The following is an 18,184-nucleotide window of genomic DNA, read 5'->3' as shown; positions in this document are numbered from 1 at the left end:
TTTATATCCTTGAAGTAGAGGTGTGCCACCCAAAATAAAAGCAAAAAAAATAGGGCATGAAGCTTATGTAGTTGCGCCCACCGCACCAACATTAACCTCTGTAAATGCCCAAACAGCGTGGCTAAGTGGGCATTTACAGATTTTGTGTGGGCCTTGTCCACTCAGGCCCTACCCTGTCTACGCCTCTGAGTAGGTTCCTCTCTGCCACAAACCACTGTGATAAACCGGGCGAGAGGAATGCAGACTCATGCTACATAATATCACACTTAGGTGGCCAAAGGGACCCAGACAGTCTATTCCCTTAAACATCTGGGTGCCACTTAGCCCAGCCCTGTGGCAGCTTTCTTTGGCTGTTGGTGGAGGCAGGCGGCCACTGCCTCTGGTACTGGCAGAGGAGTAGAGCTTTCTCTTCAAAGAAGGCAGCTACACAGAAACGTGACTGCAGCGGCTCCTGTGTCGAGAACGAGTCTACTGCATCCAGGAGGTCTGCTGCAAGTCCATCAAACAAGCTGACAGCTAACTGCTCACACCAAGACCTGCTCATTGCTGCCGGTGCACACAACCCGATATTGGGGGTTGATGAAGGTTGAACATCTCTGAGGAGCCACTATCCCGTGCTCCTACTTGCCATACATGCCAACTTTGACGATTCTGGTAGTCTGAATGGGAGCTCAGCACAGTTAGAAAATAAGCCAGTGCTGTGGAGTATTAGATATTTTGGTGCAGGTGCGCACGTGTGCACACGCACGCACACACACACGCTGCACATGCACCCACACAGGCATGCTTAAACTGTGAATGCACCCAGATATTGCCATGCTTATAGGTATGCAGGATCAACAGCTCACACACAAATCCTAAATGCAAAACTTAACAAATCTTTGTTTACTTCATCAGGAAGGGTGAGATTAACAACAGGGTGTAAGGGTATCCAAATAAATTAAACTATAAGGATTAGTTTGCCAGAGGGTACAGAAGAGGGGCACTCAAAGTATCTAAAGGGTCTAACTATATGGCAATACTGATCTCCCGAGGATTATCTAATCTAAGGTACAGTCTCAGGGATATAGTGCCCAGCTGACTTCTTGGCAATCTCAGTGCTAGCGATATAGTTCCCTGCTTGCTTTAGGGTTACTCCCAGGCACAAATATTGTCACTCTCTAGCAGAGGATCTCCCTGCTGGGCTAACTTCAGTACCTTTCAACAGACTCCTACTGGGAAGAACAAGCATTTCTTCCCTTATGCTTATGGTTTTTGTCAGGCTGTGATATTCTACCCTATAGCAAGGTCGCTGCCATAGCCTATAACCAATAACTTTTTTTTGTTATTGAAAATAACGTGTTTATTGATTTTCACAAAGGAGTGGAGAAAAACATATTACCAACATACACGAATGGAAAACATTGATCACATGAATCCCCCATCTCCTCACTTTGCGCCTCCTTGGTCCCCCCCAGGCCACCCTCCAGACAGCAACAGCAAGGTGTGGAAGGCATACGAACAGCAACCTACGGTGGGGTTAGTTGTAGCACCCATGGTCTGGGTCTCACTTCAACCCGCACTTCCAAATATGTTGTGAAATTGCAACCATTCCCCTTCAATCCCCAAACGTGCCCTGTGGATTGCCGCCGTAATCCTCTCCATAATATAAAGATCCTTAGCCTTTGCGACCCACTCCTCCAAAGACGGAAGTTTCACCCTTTTCCAATGTCTAGTCAAGCAAGCCCTAGCCGCAAGCAACAAGAAAAGTGCCAAATGGGGCAACACACTCCAATGCTCACCCCGTTTCTCCATGCCAAACAGTGTCAACAATGGGTCCAGGCTACAGATTTCCCCCTCAACCTCCTTGATCCACCCCAGGATTTCGGCACAATAAACCTGTACCTTCTGACAACCCCAGCACATGTGCAAGTGAACCGCCCTCTCCCCGCAACCATGCCAACACGAGTGGCTCACTGAAGGAGACATTTTAGAGAGCTGCACCGGACCGTATTGCCATCAGTGCAGCAGCTTCACTCCATACAGTTTAAACTGACAGGCCACAGAGGTCTTAAATGCCCTCCTACACATTAGGGTTCAGGCGATCATTCAGCTCCACCACTAGGTTTCTTCCCAACTTCATCTGAGTCCTTCCACCGATCCCTTAGTCACACCCACCAGTGCTCCATAAAGCAACAAAATTAGTCCCTTAGTTTCCGTGTAGGTATCTAGGATCTTCTCCATAGGGGTGAGGTCTCTTTGGACCAAATCCTTCAATTTCTCCACTGTTAGGGCCCATTGCAACCACAGGTATGGACAAACTGGCAAACTCTCAATGTTCAACCCTGACTTTAACTCTTGGATCCCAATAAAATGCCCCTCAACCGACAACTGTCCCACCCTGGTTAGCCCTGCCTCAAACCACCCCTGATACTTCTCGAGTTGCGGTATGTTATTTCAGATTGTCATGGGCCAAATATGGCTCAACAGCGAGGGCCATGTGGTGACCCCTCGCATTCCGGCACCCTTCCTCCCAGAGCCCTTCCTCACAGCTCCCACAGAACTCCAACTATCCGGTGTTCTCTAATCCTTCTAGGGATCCTTTCCCTCTGGACGCAAAGCCACTCCCCCACTGTGGCAGGGCGCACATGACAGTTCTCTAAATAGACCCACTGCTTGTCAAGGTCCTCCCGGAAGTGTCGCACCATCACCCTCAACTGGGTGACCTTAAAATATAGCATCAGGTTCAGTAATCCCACTACCCCAATCCTTCGATAGCACCAACAAAAAAAATGACACCCTCGGCTTCTGACCTTGCCAGAGAAAGTGAAGCAGTCATCCTTTTGCCTCTCTCACCAGTACCTCTGGGATCCTTACCAGCAACATCTGAAAAAGGTACAGGATCCTTGGGAGAAGATTCATTTTTAGGGCGTTCAAACGGCCCATCCATGAAATATTGTGTCTACACCAATCGGCCATCTCACCATACAGTTTGTTCAACAACTGCAGGTCGTTGGACCCAATCAGGTCTCCAAAGGATCTGGTAATAGTGACTCCCAGATAACAAAAACTCTCCACCTGAATCTCCATACTCAGTGGCCTGTGTCCCTCTACATCCCTCTGTCCATCCCTAGCAAATGGAAATAGGACCAACATCTGCTGATTTACTTTAAACCCAGAGAAAGACCCATATTCCTCAATGCGTGGCATGGCTGCCTGAAGTGAGTTGTGTGGATTCTTTAGATGCAAGAGGACATCATCCGCATACAGACCCAGCTTAAATTCTCTGCCCCACACCACTTTACCTTCCACCTGAGAGGCCCCTCTCAACCGTTCTGCTAGGGGCTCCGTGGACAGGGCAAACAACAAAGGTGACAGTGGGCACCCCTGCCCGGTCCCCCACTTCAGTTAAAAAAAAAAACAGTTTACCATTGACCACCACCCATGCCAGGGGAGAAGAATACACTGCCCGGCTACCTTGCAAGAGCCAGTTACCAATCCCATATTTCCTCATTACCCCATATAAGAAATGTCCACATGTACAGTCCACCCCATTGTAAGCCTTTGCGGCATCCAAGGCCAACAGTGTGGGGTTACCTCCATGATTCTCTGCTAAATTCATCAGGAGCAGTGTCTTCCGAAACGTATCAGCCCCCTGCCTACCCCAGATCAATCCGACCTGGTGCGAGTGGATTAGATGAGGGGCGCATAATACGCTCCATTCTAGACACCAGTACCCTAGTGAAAATCTTGGTCCCAACATTTAGAAGAGATATAGGTCGATACGATTTTACAACTCTGTGGATGCCTCCCCTCCTTTGGGATCACCTATATCAAAGCCCACCTAAAAAAGGAGGGCACCCTCCCCGTCTCCAGTATATGATTAAACCAGTTTCTCCATGTGGGTGGCCAGCCTTAAAGAATACCACTGTATATCCGTCATCCCCCGGCGCCTTTCCTGCCTTCATCCCACGGATTGATGTCATCACCTCCCTCCTGGTGATGGGACCTTCCAACTCCTCCAACTCCCCCTGTCCAGACACAGTAGAGACACTCCCTGTAAATATTGCTCTAATTTACCCTCTTCTGACTATAGAGCTCCTCATTAAATGTGGTGAATTCGTGCAGTACACCTCGCGTAGTGGAGTGAAGCGTACCCTGAACATCCTTAATCGACCCCACCCAACGGTCCACTCGCTGCCCCCGAAGCTGTGATGCCAACATTGCGTCTGCCTTGTCCCCCTTTTCGTAATAGCGCTGTCGCAGGAATTGTAAACTGGACACCACCTTCCCCACCGCTAGGTCCTTCAACTCCTGTCTCTTCCTCCTCGCCAGCTTAAACTGTCCCTGGTTGGCCCCTATGCCCCCTGTCCCCTCGGCCTCTAATTAGCAGATTTCTCCCCTCAACAAGGTCCTAACCCTCTTCTTTTTTGCCCCTTCTCCTATCACAAGCAATCTCCAGGTTTCCTTCGCAGCCTGCCAGACCGTATTGAGGTCCACCTCACCTGTGTCATTGAACAGGAAAAAGTCACCCACCACTTTTCTGACTTCCTCCACAAAGACCATGGGCCTCATTACGACTATGGGCGGAGTGGTTTTTTTTACCGGCACCCAGCAATGGGCAATTACCGGGGCATTCCGGCCACACCGGACCGGGTAATTGCCCATTACCAGTATTTATTACTCCTCATTCCCATTTGAGCCCCATAGGGCTCAATGGGAATGGTGAGGACGGTAGTGCGGCACCGTTAACGGTGCCGGCGCTACCGGGTAGGTCTGCTCACAGGTGGCGTTCCGCCTGGCAGGTCTGACCTGCCGGGCTGACAGGCACCCGTGGGCAGACCTCGTAGTGTGGCGGTGTGGTAACTACGGTACCGGCAAGCTTACCGATACCGTAGTTACCGGACCAGCAAACTTGTAATGAGGCCCATGTCCTTAAACAACATGTCATTACATCTCCATAGGGAATCTCTTGTTTGTAAGCCCTCTACCAAGATGCCCATGAAAACCATATCATGGTCCGTACAGCTAATGGGGATAACCTCACAACTAGACACCCTGTCCAAGTGTTGTCTTTGTATGCACCAGTAGCCAATCCATGTCCGACTACCATGTGCTGGGGATAAAAAAGTGTAGCCCCTAGTCCCTGGGTGACACTCTCTCCAAACATACACCAGACCCTGTTCCTCCATATATCTACGAAAGCCACTACCCAGCTGGGGTTCCTCCTCCCCTGACCGGCCATCCCCCACTCCTATTCATCCCCAAGTCTGCCCACATGTTCAAATCCCCACCTATAAGTAGGAGACTGCTGCTTTAACAAAATATCTCCCAGAGAGCTTCCTGAATAAACTGCAACTGTCCCCGGTTGGGGCAGTAAATAGTGGCCAGGTGCCCGAGGCAAGCAGGGCTCTACCATCAGCCCTCTGCCACACCCTCATGTCACTCGGGCGAAGCCGCTTGTGGAGGAGGATACCCACGCCTCTTTTCTTGGTCACCCCCGATGCCCAGAACACTTGTCCGATCTGCCCCCCCCAGAATCTGCTTCTCCTCCTCCAAAACTAACCTTGTTTCTTGCAACAACATAATGTCCAACCCCTGATTTCGGAATTTCCTAGCCACCAATGAGCACTTGGTAGGAGAGTTTAGGCCCTTCACGTTTAACATCCCCACCCTGAGCATGTCCACCGCCCCTCACTATCCGCATGCACCATGGTTGTACCTCATTTCAACACATGACCCCTCTGTTGCAAAAAGAGATAACATACCCAACTGTTCCAGAATCACCCCTCAACTTGCCCATCATACCCCATGCCCTACCTCCAGACACCCTCCCGTCTCCATTTTCGCCCTTTCCACTCCCTCTACCCCCCAAACAAAGATGCCCACCCTAAAATGGGGCACCAAGGAAAACCTTGCTCGTCATACGTCCTTCATATCTCCTCTATTCTCCCCACTCGTGCCAAGCACATTCTTAGCCCAGAGGAGCCTCATCACTCCAGAACAAAACTCCTCATGTCCACAGTCACAGTCATTTCACTGGTGACGGGGTGTTGAGTTTCTTGAATTTTCTACCCTCTGGTATCCTTCTCTTTGACAGAAATTCATTTCTCTGTTCCAACTCAGAGGGCGCACCACCATTTTCCCCACCTATGTCTGGATTCGTGGCCCAGTCCCTCAGATCCTTGTAGTACCTGCTATGCCTCCTGCCCGCTAGTGACCCAATAGTCTGTGTCGCCCCTCTCAAATGTCAAGGCAAATGGGAATGACCAAAGATATCGGACCCCCTTTTCTGTCAGCCATGGTGTGAGGGGATGGCAGTCTCTTGACAGGCCAAAGTGAGTTCTGAAAGGTCCTGGAACACCTTAACCGAGTCCCCTTCATACTGGACATTCCTCATGCGCTTTGCTTTCGCCAGTACATCCATCTTCCCCCTGTATCTGAGGAAACGGACCACAATCGAGCTCGGGCCTATGCCCACTCCTCCCCCACCTCTGTGGGCCCTCTCCCGCTGGACCTCTTTCCCTCCTTCTGATAGAAATAAAGCGTTAATCAGACCTTGCACTTTTCTTCTCACATCTGCCGCTGTCTCCCCCTTCTGTTCCCGCAGGCCTAAAATGCATAGATTTTTCCGGTGATCCCTGTTTTTTAGATCATCAATTTTCAACAGGGTGTCCTCCTCTCGTGTTTCCAAATCCGTCCACCTCGCCTCGTATCTCATGGCCATGAGGTCCACTTGCAAATGGTAGTTTTCCATCCCTTCCGTTTTGTCCTCCAACGTATCCCCTCTTCCTTTAAGGTCACAAATAGATGCCTGAATATCTCTCCTAATGGCCGTACTCTCCTGGAAGATCTTCATCAGGTTTTCTCTCGTTAAGAGGGGTAAACCCCCACTTCTTCCAGATCTCCCTTTTTGCCCGGCATGTTCCCCTAAGCCATCTCAATTCCCCTCCGGAAGCTGTGCAGGGACTGAACTCCCGTGGACACCCTCGCCTCCAGCTTCTTCAAGGTCTCTTTTTTATCCTGGGTGTCTCAGTCCTTCACACTCCCAAAGTGACACTTGGAAATACTGTGGGCCTCTTTATCCCAGCTGCAAGGGCACCAAGCTGCTCTCCTCGTGCCACACTTCACTCTCACCCCCTGCAACTGGATCTGAGGTAGATACCGCTATACCCTGATCCACTTAGGAATCATCCCCACTGTCCTGCCTGTGCAAGGCTCTGCTCTCCTATCAGCCTGTTACACACTTCCGTCTGGGCCTCCTGTGCCCCGGTTTAACACTAAGGGCAGAGTTTCTCACAGTCAACACCCAGAAGGCCTCCGCACTTACATGCGTATAGCCAGTCACAGCCACCTCTCTCCACAACTCTGGCACCTTTCTCTGCAGCGCCGCCAGGGCCGCCTCCTCACCCACAACTTCTGCGATTGCCCCTCTCCCTGACTGCTCCGGGGGAAGCAGCAGACCGCAGGCCCCTAGAGCTTGTCGCTGGATCAGCAAGCCACTGCAGACACCCCACTGACACCAGGGCCCTTGCTCCGCAACATGTCCACTGCACAGAAACTGCTACTACCTAGTGGGATGAACTCCTCCTGGGCTGTCCTCACCTTCAGCCAGCTGTTAGATGCCGCGCCGGCCCCTTCGCCAGCTCTAGCTTGCAACCGCTCTGGGGAGGTTACGGCTCGTCCGCTGTGCCAACCACTCCCCCTGGGTTGTCCTTCATCAGGCCGGCAATCGCGGACCACTCGAGCCGCTTCGTTTCCTCGCGTCCTCACTGCGGGGAAGCTTTGGCTGCCCCTCTGTGCAGGCCACTCCTCTTGGGCCAACCTCGGCTACGGCCTTCCGTTGCTCGCCTTGCTGGCCCCATCAGGCGGCCAAACTGCCTCAAACACTTCTGTGGCCCAGGCGCCAGCATTGACCACCATTACCCAGTACTTCCCCTCGGTCTTACGTACGTACAAGGGCAGCGCTATTATGTGCTGAGGAGAAAGCTCAAACATCAACAGAAGGACGGCATCTGGCAGAGCTCCGTCTTATGTGGCCATCTGGGCTGCACCACCTGGTGGTCTCTGCCAATAACTTTTTAACACACTCCTACCAGCAAGTCTTTGTTCCCCACTGATTGTGATGTTGTCATATTTTCACCCTACAGTAAATGGTCAACGTTTTGGGCCTGCTAGTGATCAGAAAATGGTAGTTTGTTCTTGGTATTCTCCGAGACATTCTCCAAAACTTCTTGCTGCCACAGTGATACGCGTTGAATCTCAAAGGGATCTGGTCTTGGGCCTTGCAAGTAACAACTCTACTGTTCAGAATTTCCTCCTTACTCTCGTTCTTCAAATTGTGCCCTTCCTCTCTTTGATCTGCATCAACCAGAGCACTTTTATAGTACTCTTGATGGGTTTCATTAACTAATGAAAATGTTGATTGCTTACCCCTTAATCTCATAATGTGCCCAATGGTTATTCTGCTTTCCCTTGGACTTTCTAGCGTGTTTGCTCTCTTTGTTTAAGGCTCTTTAGCCTTAGCCTATCATTCTCTCCCATTTGGCAATTGGTCTCACTTTTTGTTTGTTCAGTGGTGTCCGCGGACTTAACAGCTGGTCTGCCATGTTGGAATTAGGCACAAACATCATGGTGGAATGCTGCTCCGGAGTGAAGGATACATCTTCCAACTGGCTCTGTGCTAAAGCGCTGTGCTAAAGTGCTAAAGCGCTGTAGCTCAGAGGAGCCGCTAGCACATCTTTTTCAGCACAGCGAGTCAGCAGCATTCAGATGGCTGCGCTTGTGCACAAATGTGGCATAGGAGATGGCAGTACCAGCAGGACTCATACAGGTTTCTGACAGTGGGAACTCTAGCATAGGCCGAAGAACATAGTATAATTCTGAACAGATAGTTTGTGTTTTTAAAAAAAGCATCTATTTCTTTTAGGATCTGGGACTAGAGGAGTGGAAGCCTCCCTATACCTTCTCCAGGGAGCACATAGCGCGACTGGTGGACATCCCTGGTTTCTATAGCCCTCTCATATCGGTGGGGTTGTAACTAATGTGGCTTTGCCAAAATAAACAATGCTCATAAACTAATACGTTATACAAAGTCTCGGGAGGATAGCTTAGGGGCAACGTGCTCGCCTTGGAAGCAAGACAACACTGACCAACACAGTTTGATCCCTGGGTCCGCGCTTAGGAGCCTCTGGGTATTACGAGCGTTATAAATAACACATTACAATTTACAATGCCTGTGGAAAATACTGTCCTCACATGCTTATACTGACTCGTCTGTACTAATTCTTTTTTAGTTTCAAAAACTTTTACTTAACAGCTTGTCAATACAGTAGCATACACATGGAGGTGAGACAACAATGTCAATGCCTGGAAACCAGATAGCTAGGATAGACCCCTCTTCAGCAGCTCGATAATGCCATGCAGCCTCCCTTCGAGTCCACACATTGCGAAAAGTGACTAGCCAACAGCAACATTTATGGCAAGGCAAAGTGTCTTAAAATATGTGGTTTAGCGACCTGTGCCGCAAACTGTTCAGAATATTCAATAATGGGCATCCAAGTCAATACGAATTTATCATAACGGTTATCATTGATGGCCGTTATTTCTTCTGCCGCTAGCACATCTCTCGCTTTGATCGCCACATTTGTGGAATGGGGCTCTCAAGGTTTTTCCAGTTGCGGGCAATCGCTATTTTGGCCACAACTAACAGGTTCCCCATTACAGAAGCCACCGGACCCAATAGTGGCAGTACCCCATCACCTGTATCATCTGAAAGAGCAATTAAGGGATCCATTGGGATGTCCAGACCAGCTTTGATCCAGAAGTGGTTAACTTCCACATGGCCGCAGCATGGAGGAAGGATAGCTCAGAGGCAACGTGTTTGGCTTGGAAGCAAGACAATGCGGCGCAATACATTGTGCTTGGAAACCACTCAAGGGGTCTAGTAGCTCTACCCTTGGTATAAGGATGACAAGCCCAGTGCCGGAGTTCTGTGTAATGGAATCGTTCCAGTTTTTCCAGGTTAAATATTGCTTAACATTCAACAAAGGTTAATGGCTGACCCTCCTTGTACAGCTGTAAGTGTCTGCAACCCTACCACTATCCAGTGACCAAATCGTCCCCCCCCCAGCCTGGTTGTACCCGAACGACGAGCAGCCCTTTTTAAATTATACAAATAATAAATTGTGTTCTTTGCCAGGGTCAGCTACTGGGTACCAGAGTTTTCCTCCCCAGTTAAGTAGTCCACGATGGGAAGTTGACTTAATGGCACCTTAGAACCAGACTGTTTGATTGCCATCCATTTAGGAACTGAGATCCTCCTACCCCTTGTCATGGCTTGGGAAACCTGTGCCGCCAAATAATAGCGAGAGACGTCTGGGACCCCCAACTCCCCATTCCCTCTGCATCGATTTCAGTAGGACCTTCTTGGATAGCCAAGCTCTCTTATTACCCCATATGAAACAGAGGGTGCTCTGCTGTAGAGTCCGCAAGCTAGGGTCGGGAAGTACTAATTCTACATACAGACGTCAAGGAATTTGACTAAGTGAGTGCCATGAAGTACTTTGAACATACCATGCCATGTGGTTAGTTGTAGATTGCTCCTACTTTGAGGATCGAGGGACATGCTTTCTAAAGTCTGTTTCCATCTGTACAGTTTTACACACCCGACCTTTTTAGAACCTCTGAGTCTGACCGCAGTCTTTTCTCTAGCTCTTTTATGTCGCCCAAGGGGAGCAAACTTAAGATTGCATGAAGATGCCATTCAGTGAGCAGGGCACATTCAAGCCTGTCTGCATCCATTCATGCCTAGCATGAGCCCAGGAAGAGTGATGCAGTCCATTCATATCCTTTTAGTGGGGCCTGCCTAGCTGACATTTTGGAAGGTTTTTAGTCGATCTATACACCAAACACAGGTACCATAAATACACTACAAGGCAAGAACTGGTTTCACGCTAGGCCAGTAACTCGAGCATTAATAACTCTGCGAAGGCGACTCTGAACTGCTTAAATACTTAACAGAAGCTGAAGCCAAATTTCTACTATAGAACTCCCAACACATATTCTTGGGTGATTTAAATGTCTGGTGCAAGAACAGCAAAGATCTGTATTCAGCTTATTTATCAGGCTAACCAAATGATCTGTGACTTTCACCCTTCGTCAAGTACCCTACACATCTGTCCTAATTTCGTTATGTGAAACCCTTGTGATCCACATAGCCCCACCTTAGTGATTTGTATCTTCTCTAGGGTGTGGGCAAGATGGTTGTCTACAGAGTAGAAGCCGTTTACCTGACCCATACTGTCTATCATTGTCTGGCACAACTCTAAATCCTCTTGACCCAGAATCATTGCGTTGGATTGAGAAACATCAGACTTAGCTCTGTGCCAAAGGAAAAGGATGATATTTAGGGTTGGGACGATTGCTATTTGGTACCTGAGGGCATGCAATTCACAAGCAAGCAGATCTATGACATTTGCAACATTATATTCTGGCCTGTTGTATTAGCAATACAAAATATTCAGCACTTCGTCATAGCACTCTCGTTTTCAAGTATCTGACATTTGAAAATTAAAAACCCACATTTGATTTAATTTTTAAAGTTTTATTAAAACATACACTGTGCACATTGTAATATGTTTAAAAAGTTCTCAAAATACAATAAATAAAAATCAATGATACACTCCCTGGGCCTTACACCGTGTAGGCACTTAGATGGTATGAATCACATGAGTCATACTCTACTAGCATTCAATAGCTCACTTGTCATTTGCCCGATGTAATTTCTCAACTACTATCAGCTACAATCCCAAACAATCATCCCAGCATGCTGCACTGTCTTCTATCTATTTCTAAAAATCTAAGCTTCCACCAGGTTAGGCACAGTTGCCAGTACAGGTAAGCACAATGACAACATCAACCTAATCTCAGTTGACTCAAATGCACAGATTATTTCAAAGCCAATGCCATGTGCCTATACTCATTATTATTATTATTATTGTGTTTATTGAGCGCAGACCTATCTTAGAGAAGCAATAGAGCGCTTAACAGAGGCATACAACAGTACAGATGCGCCACAGAACGCTTTTCAGAGGTAATAACAGAACAGATATACAGAGGAGGGTAGGATACAGAGGGGCACAAAGGAGGAGTACAATTGTACCGGGTGGTGAGGAGTAGAGATGCGGGCAGATTCTAGCGAGTCAGGTGGCAAGAGGAGCGCTGTGATGGCCTAGGTGTTGAGGATGAGAGACTCATTGAAGAGGTGGGTCATGAGTTCTTTTCTGAATTGTAGGAGCGTGTAGAAGCGTGGGGGCGAGTCTGATGTTGAGGAGGAGGATGTCCCACAGTCTTGGGGCATAGGCAGGGATGGCTTGTTTTCTGGTCCTTTCCTTTTTGCAGCAGGAGATTTCAAGTCTGCACATGTCCTGGCTTCTGGTGGTGCGCCGTCCACCGGAGATGCTGAATTTCCCCATGAGGTAGCTGGGTGACTTGAGTGTGACTGCCTTTTAGATGATGAGCAAGACGTGAAGGTAATTCATGCGTGCAGTGGAAGCCAATGAAGGTCGATGAGGGCCATTGTGATGTGATTGTATCTGCGTAGGCCCCTGATGAGGCTTGCAGCTACATGTAGGACACTTCTGAGGGGCACAAGGGAGGATGGCAGGAGGCCTTTGAGGAGTGCATTGCCCCATCCAGGTGGGATAGGACCAGTGCTTGAACGGTGGATCTAAAGCTGTCCGCAGGGAGGTAGGGCTTGATGTTCCGCAGGAGGGAGAGCTGATACCAAGCTGTCTGAGTTTTCTTAGCTATGTGTGTCTTGTAGGAGAGGTGCTTGTCGATGTGGAACCGGATGCACTTTGTGCAGGGGGTGAGCTCGGGAGTGAAGCCCTCAGAGTTCATGGTTGATAGCCAGGTCTGTTTGTCTGGGTGTTCGGTGTTGTTGGTGAGGAGTAGGAATTCGATCTTGAACTTCAAATATGCACTGGGCATCCAAGACTGGATCAGTGAAAGGCAGGTTTTGAGCCTATAGATGTCCTTGATGGAGTCAGTGTTATGGTATAGCTGTGTGTCGTCAGAGTATTGGTGGATGTGGATTATTTGTGTGGCTAGGAGGGCTCCCAGCAGCTACATGTATAGATTGAAGATCACTAGAGAGAATATGGAACCCTGTTACTCATGTAACAGGGCAGCCAAACTAAGAATAGGCTAATTAGTATGTCCCAACTATTCTAGTCTGGCCCACTCCTCTGGGCAGAAAGAAACTACTTGCTGAATGCAAATTAAACGAAACACAGTTTCTTTGATCCTTTTCAAACAACGTACTGTCTCCTTTTAAGTCACTTATATAAAAATTCTCAGATGTCAGATCCCACATGTTCCACAAATAAGCAGACACAGTGTTGGTCATAATCACATATGATACCCGAGTTAGCTCCATTCCCTCGAGCTGCTCCAAGTTCTCAAGTGTGCAATGGGATTAAACAAAACATTGAGCAAAACATCCCACAAGAATCCTCTTTGACTCATCTACTAAATCTGCATAAAACATCCCTTCTCATTGTATGCACTAAGTGTGCACAGTCATAATTAACTTCAATACTTCAACACAGCTATCCCTGGCTGATAAGCATGTTCTGCTGCTCCCCTGTCTTTTAGATTTCCTTGCGTGCCTTCCTCTCGTTCCACAGTTTATCTGGCTGGTCTGCCTTGTCAGTGTTTCTGACATCCCTACTCCACCTCTCAATTTGGCACTATGGTGCTGCCCTATCCTCCAGTTCAGTGACTAGATTGCCCCATCCTTGTCACTTTTTACAGGGTCTTTGTCTGAAATGTATTGATTTGCGTTCAGTTCGTTGAAGTTTTCTCATTCTCTACAGCCTTATCCCCCATGCTCTGTCCATACTCCTCCTCTACTCATCCACCACACTTGATATGACGTATCCTTTTCTCTGACCTCGAGACCTGGAGTGTTGTGGGCGTTTTTCATGTGGTCATGTCTTTGGTATAAATACTGCTGATTCCTCATATTACTCATGGACATGGAAGGCGCTTCATAAAGGGCACAATACCTACAATCAAGGATTGCATCTTTGAACATTTAAAGGGAATCTAGACAACATTCCCAAATACCTTTTGGCAAAAGTGATGAATTCCTCTGCCTAGTTCCGAGCACCATTAAGTGGTAAGACAGGGGTCCAGGGGTGGGATGAGGAGGGTCCTCTGGTCACTTTCCCTTCTTCTCTGTCACAGAGCAGGGGACAATGGGCCTCATTAGGACCCAGGCGGTAAGGGGTTTACGGCGGCGTAAACAGCGCCGACCCTTACCGCCTGATTCCGAGGTCCCTTAGCGCCATGGAGGATTTAACACCTGCTTTTAGCAGGTGTTAAAATCCATGGCGCTAAGGGACCTTGTTGTTAATTACGCCACCGTAATTTACGGTGGCGTAATTAACGCCTTCCCCACTCCCATTATGCCCTATGGGGCAAAAATGGGAATGGGGAAGGGTAAATGGGGATTGGGGATTTACCGCCCCGCCAACCTCGGAATGGGGCGGTAAGTCCGCCAACCACCATGGCGTAAACATAGTTTACGCCATGGTGGTAAAGGTACGACCCAGGCGGTAACTTACCGCCTGGGTCGTAATGAGGCCCAATGACATTGCTCCATGTCAGGCCAATCCTCAGGGCCTCTGCGTTCCCCAGTCTCACAGTCAACTAGGGCAGAATAATCTTGAAACCATTGTCTCTCTCCTGACCTCTAGTAAGACCACACAGTCTTACTAGAGCATGCAGTTGTTATGAGGTGCCTCCCCAACTGGGAGAGCCTGAGATTCTCTACAGGCATACCCAAAATGCTAGCGGAAACATCCCCCCACCCCCCACTTCACTTTAGCCCTAGGCAATTTAAATCATGTGACTTCAGAAACATTTGTCCAGACACGGTACATTTCCACTAGCAGTATCAGAGCATTGAAGAGACTCTACAGGAACACCAGAGGCCCATTCATGACACAATTGTATGATTGTCATGTGTGTTCCCTCACCAATGAAAGAATGTTGCAAAGTCAGGCTAAATTACTGCACCACTGCCTGCTGTGTGCAGCAGGACCTACCTCTCACGATTCCATCTGCTGCTTCGTGCCCCTGGAACATCTGTGACCCTCAGAGTGTTGCTCGGCTCACCCTCACACCGTCTGAGGCTGCCTTGCCTCACCCAGTACTGCTAGTGTCATCAGAGTTGCTTTCTTAGTCTATGCTGGTCGGCGGTGCCTTAGCTCAGCGTGAGATTTGTGTCTGGGCCAGCCTCTCCATCGTCTGTCCGGTAAGTATTGACAGTTAAAATGACTTGTCATTATGGGGGACACTCCCTTTTACATCTATGCAGGACACTACTAAGATAAACACCTAAGATTAGAAAGTACCACGCTGAGTGGGTAAAAGGCACAAACAACTAATAAAACACATGCCATGGCCTCAAGAAAGTTCATTATCAAAAACAGTACTATGACACATAACAGCATACTTGCATGCTACATATACAGGCAAGAAGCTTAGCTGTTTTATTACTATGGAAGATGCACCAGATTGAGAGAGAAAATCTGCCCAGAATGGAGTGGATGCTCAATCAGCATCTAGAGGAGGATGTAATGCCCTCAGCTCCTCTTTCTCCTCCTAAAGATGATAGCACAATGGAAGACGAACAGGGAATCTATCCTCTAAAGGAATTAAAAGCAGCGGCGGGGTATGTTAACATAGGCACCTCCCGCTTACAATAGTGAAGACAGCATGGAAGAGAGTAAGAATAAATAATGTAAATATATGTCCACACGCAGCGAACATTAAGAGCGTCATGAGAGAAGGGACAGACAAATAGAAATAGAAGCGGAATTCAAGGACAAAAAAAGAGAAAAACAAAGCAAGTGCAATGACAATAGTACAAAACGAGTGGATGGGAGGACAGATACTACTTAAACTAGATAACTAGGTGGAAAGGGCATTGACGATTTTAAGGAGAGAGAAGAAAGAGAAAAAGGAATGAGAAAGGGCACATACGGAAGAGAAAGAAAAGAAAAAGAGAATAGAAGAGAAGAACCATGAATAAATAGCAGGTCAAAGATTGAAAGAAAGTAGGTTGCAAAGAAGCCAAGAAGAAGAAGATAACAGAGAGATGAGAAGAAGGGAAGAAGAAATGAGAAGGAGTAGGAGACACAAAGATGATGAAATAGATGAAACCCATTGAAGCACGAGAGTGACGGGAAGAAGAGAGAGGATCACAACAGCCCGGCAGGGAGCTTCAAGGGATACCAAGAATACAGACATGGGCCGATGAGCAGTAGGCAGAAGGCATAGGAGAAAGGAGTGGGGATTTATATAGACAAATGAGAGAGAAGGGTGGTTATGAGGCTATGGGTAGCATTGCAGTGTCTCAACTGAAGGAAACAGGAGATAGAATGGATAACACATTGATGGATGAGCATAAAACGCTGTCCCTGAGTATACTAGATATTGATGACGAGGAAAGGGATAACAGCCATACGAGTTGGGGAATAATGATGTCAGACGAACAGAGGGAGGAGACTGAGAAAGCGCAAAGAGAAGGTGCATGCGGTTTTGATATAGACCCAGACAGAGAGAGAGGGGTAAAATGGTCAGATTTAGAAAACCCTGAAAGAAAAAAACACCAGAACTTACATCATATTCTGAATGACCACAAGCATGATCGCGTAGTGGAGGGGATATGTTCCCTCCTTATTTAAGCAGGTTAAGGTCACTGCCAGGAAGAAGACGAACAGGTGAAACTAGTCCCTCATGGAAGACGCAAAGCATAGGTGGATACGATTGTGGACCAGGATTTTTACAATTCCCGTTATTTGAGAAAGGGGGAGGACGACCACAATATATTCCATGGCCACAAATGGACAAGGAAAATCTGAAATGTAAATTACCTAGTTTGACTGCGGATGCAGAAAAATGGGTTTATGAGTTAGAAAGAATGACAGCAGGAAGGACGTTAGCAGTGGGTGAGGTATAAGGTGTACTACCAGCTATACTACGGGAGAGAGCTGATGACATTTGGAAACGAATACAATATGCGAGTGTCACAGCACAAAACACAACACATGACGGAGCGGCATTTAATAATTGCAGGGCAAACATATAGATGGCGCTTAGACTACAGTGTCCAGACACATCAGATATGGGTGCGATTATGAGTAGGAAAATGGAGAAGACGAAAATCCTGTTGCTTTTATTCAGGTGACTCAGGAACATTGGCGTCTCGAGATAAGAGAACTGTGGGAAAAAACAGTGGCATTATGCCAGGGACTGCCTGAGCCAGTGCAATGGCGGATGAAGAAACAGGTAGCGATGGAAGTGAATCCATGCCCAGAGACGCAGTTGACTATTGTACATCATTGTTGATTGTTGCAAGAGAAAAAAAAGAAGAAATTCGCTATGGAAGGAGCAGTATTGACAAGTGGTGAAGGCGTGGCCACACAAGAAGTACAATCAGCACAGAAAGGCAATATAGTGCACCCTATGGATCTGAGTGGCTACCACTTTTGGCCACAAGGTAGAGGGAATGGACCTAGAGGACAAGGCGTATTTCAAAACCCAGAAGGGGGAGGAGGATATAATGGGGGACAGCCACAACACTGCTGCAATTGTGGGAGGACAGGACATATAGCCCAAACATGTAGAAGCAGAGGAGGAGGCATGCAACAGAACTGGCAAGCTCCAAGAGGGGGGATGGGCTATTCTCCGCAGTACAATACAGAACCACAGGAATATTATGCCCAAGATCACATGCAGTATCAGACAGGTGCGCCACAACCATAGTAAGCAAAGCAGATCCCACCGCAAACACAGTCGCCACAAAGGTAATCACAGCAAGCACCCATGTAGGCACAACAAGTACAGACACAGCAACCACAGTATGCACTGATGCAACAAGCAATGGTGTCACAATGGAAAGAAAATACAGGAGCTCCACAAGCATCCACACCCAGGATAAGGAGTGCGAGAGTAGTGGGAGGGAATGCTTTTATGGGTACAGGGATGAATTTATATCCACAATAGGACAGCTCACAGAGCGACTTGATGTGTTCAGTACTATCTGTGACACCGGAACCCCAAGAAGAACCGAGGGTATGAGTAGCGATAGGAGGCAAGACATTTTCACTCCGCATAGATAGAGGAGCAA

At 48.0% G+C, this 18,184-nt stretch overlaps 1 protein-coding gene across 3 annotated transcripts in view; it reads right to left on the bottom strand.

Annotated features, from left to right (window-relative positions):
• Positions 1 to 18,184, bottom strand: part of ABCB1 (ATP binding cassette subfamily B member 1) — a 777,038-nt gene that overhangs the window by 103,732 nt on the left and 655,122 nt on the right. The window lies entirely within an intron of this gene.

The sequence above is a fragment of the Ambystoma mexicanum genome, chromosome 2q (genome assembly GCF_040938575.1).
Source record: "Ambystoma mexicanum isolate Mex_15411 chromosome 2q, UKY_AmexF1_1, whole genome shotgun sequence".
NCBI lineage: Eukaryota > Metazoa > Chordata > Amphibia > Caudata > Ambystomatidae > Ambystoma > Ambystoma mexicanum.
This window is presented reverse-complemented; position numbering and strand designations above follow the sequence as displayed.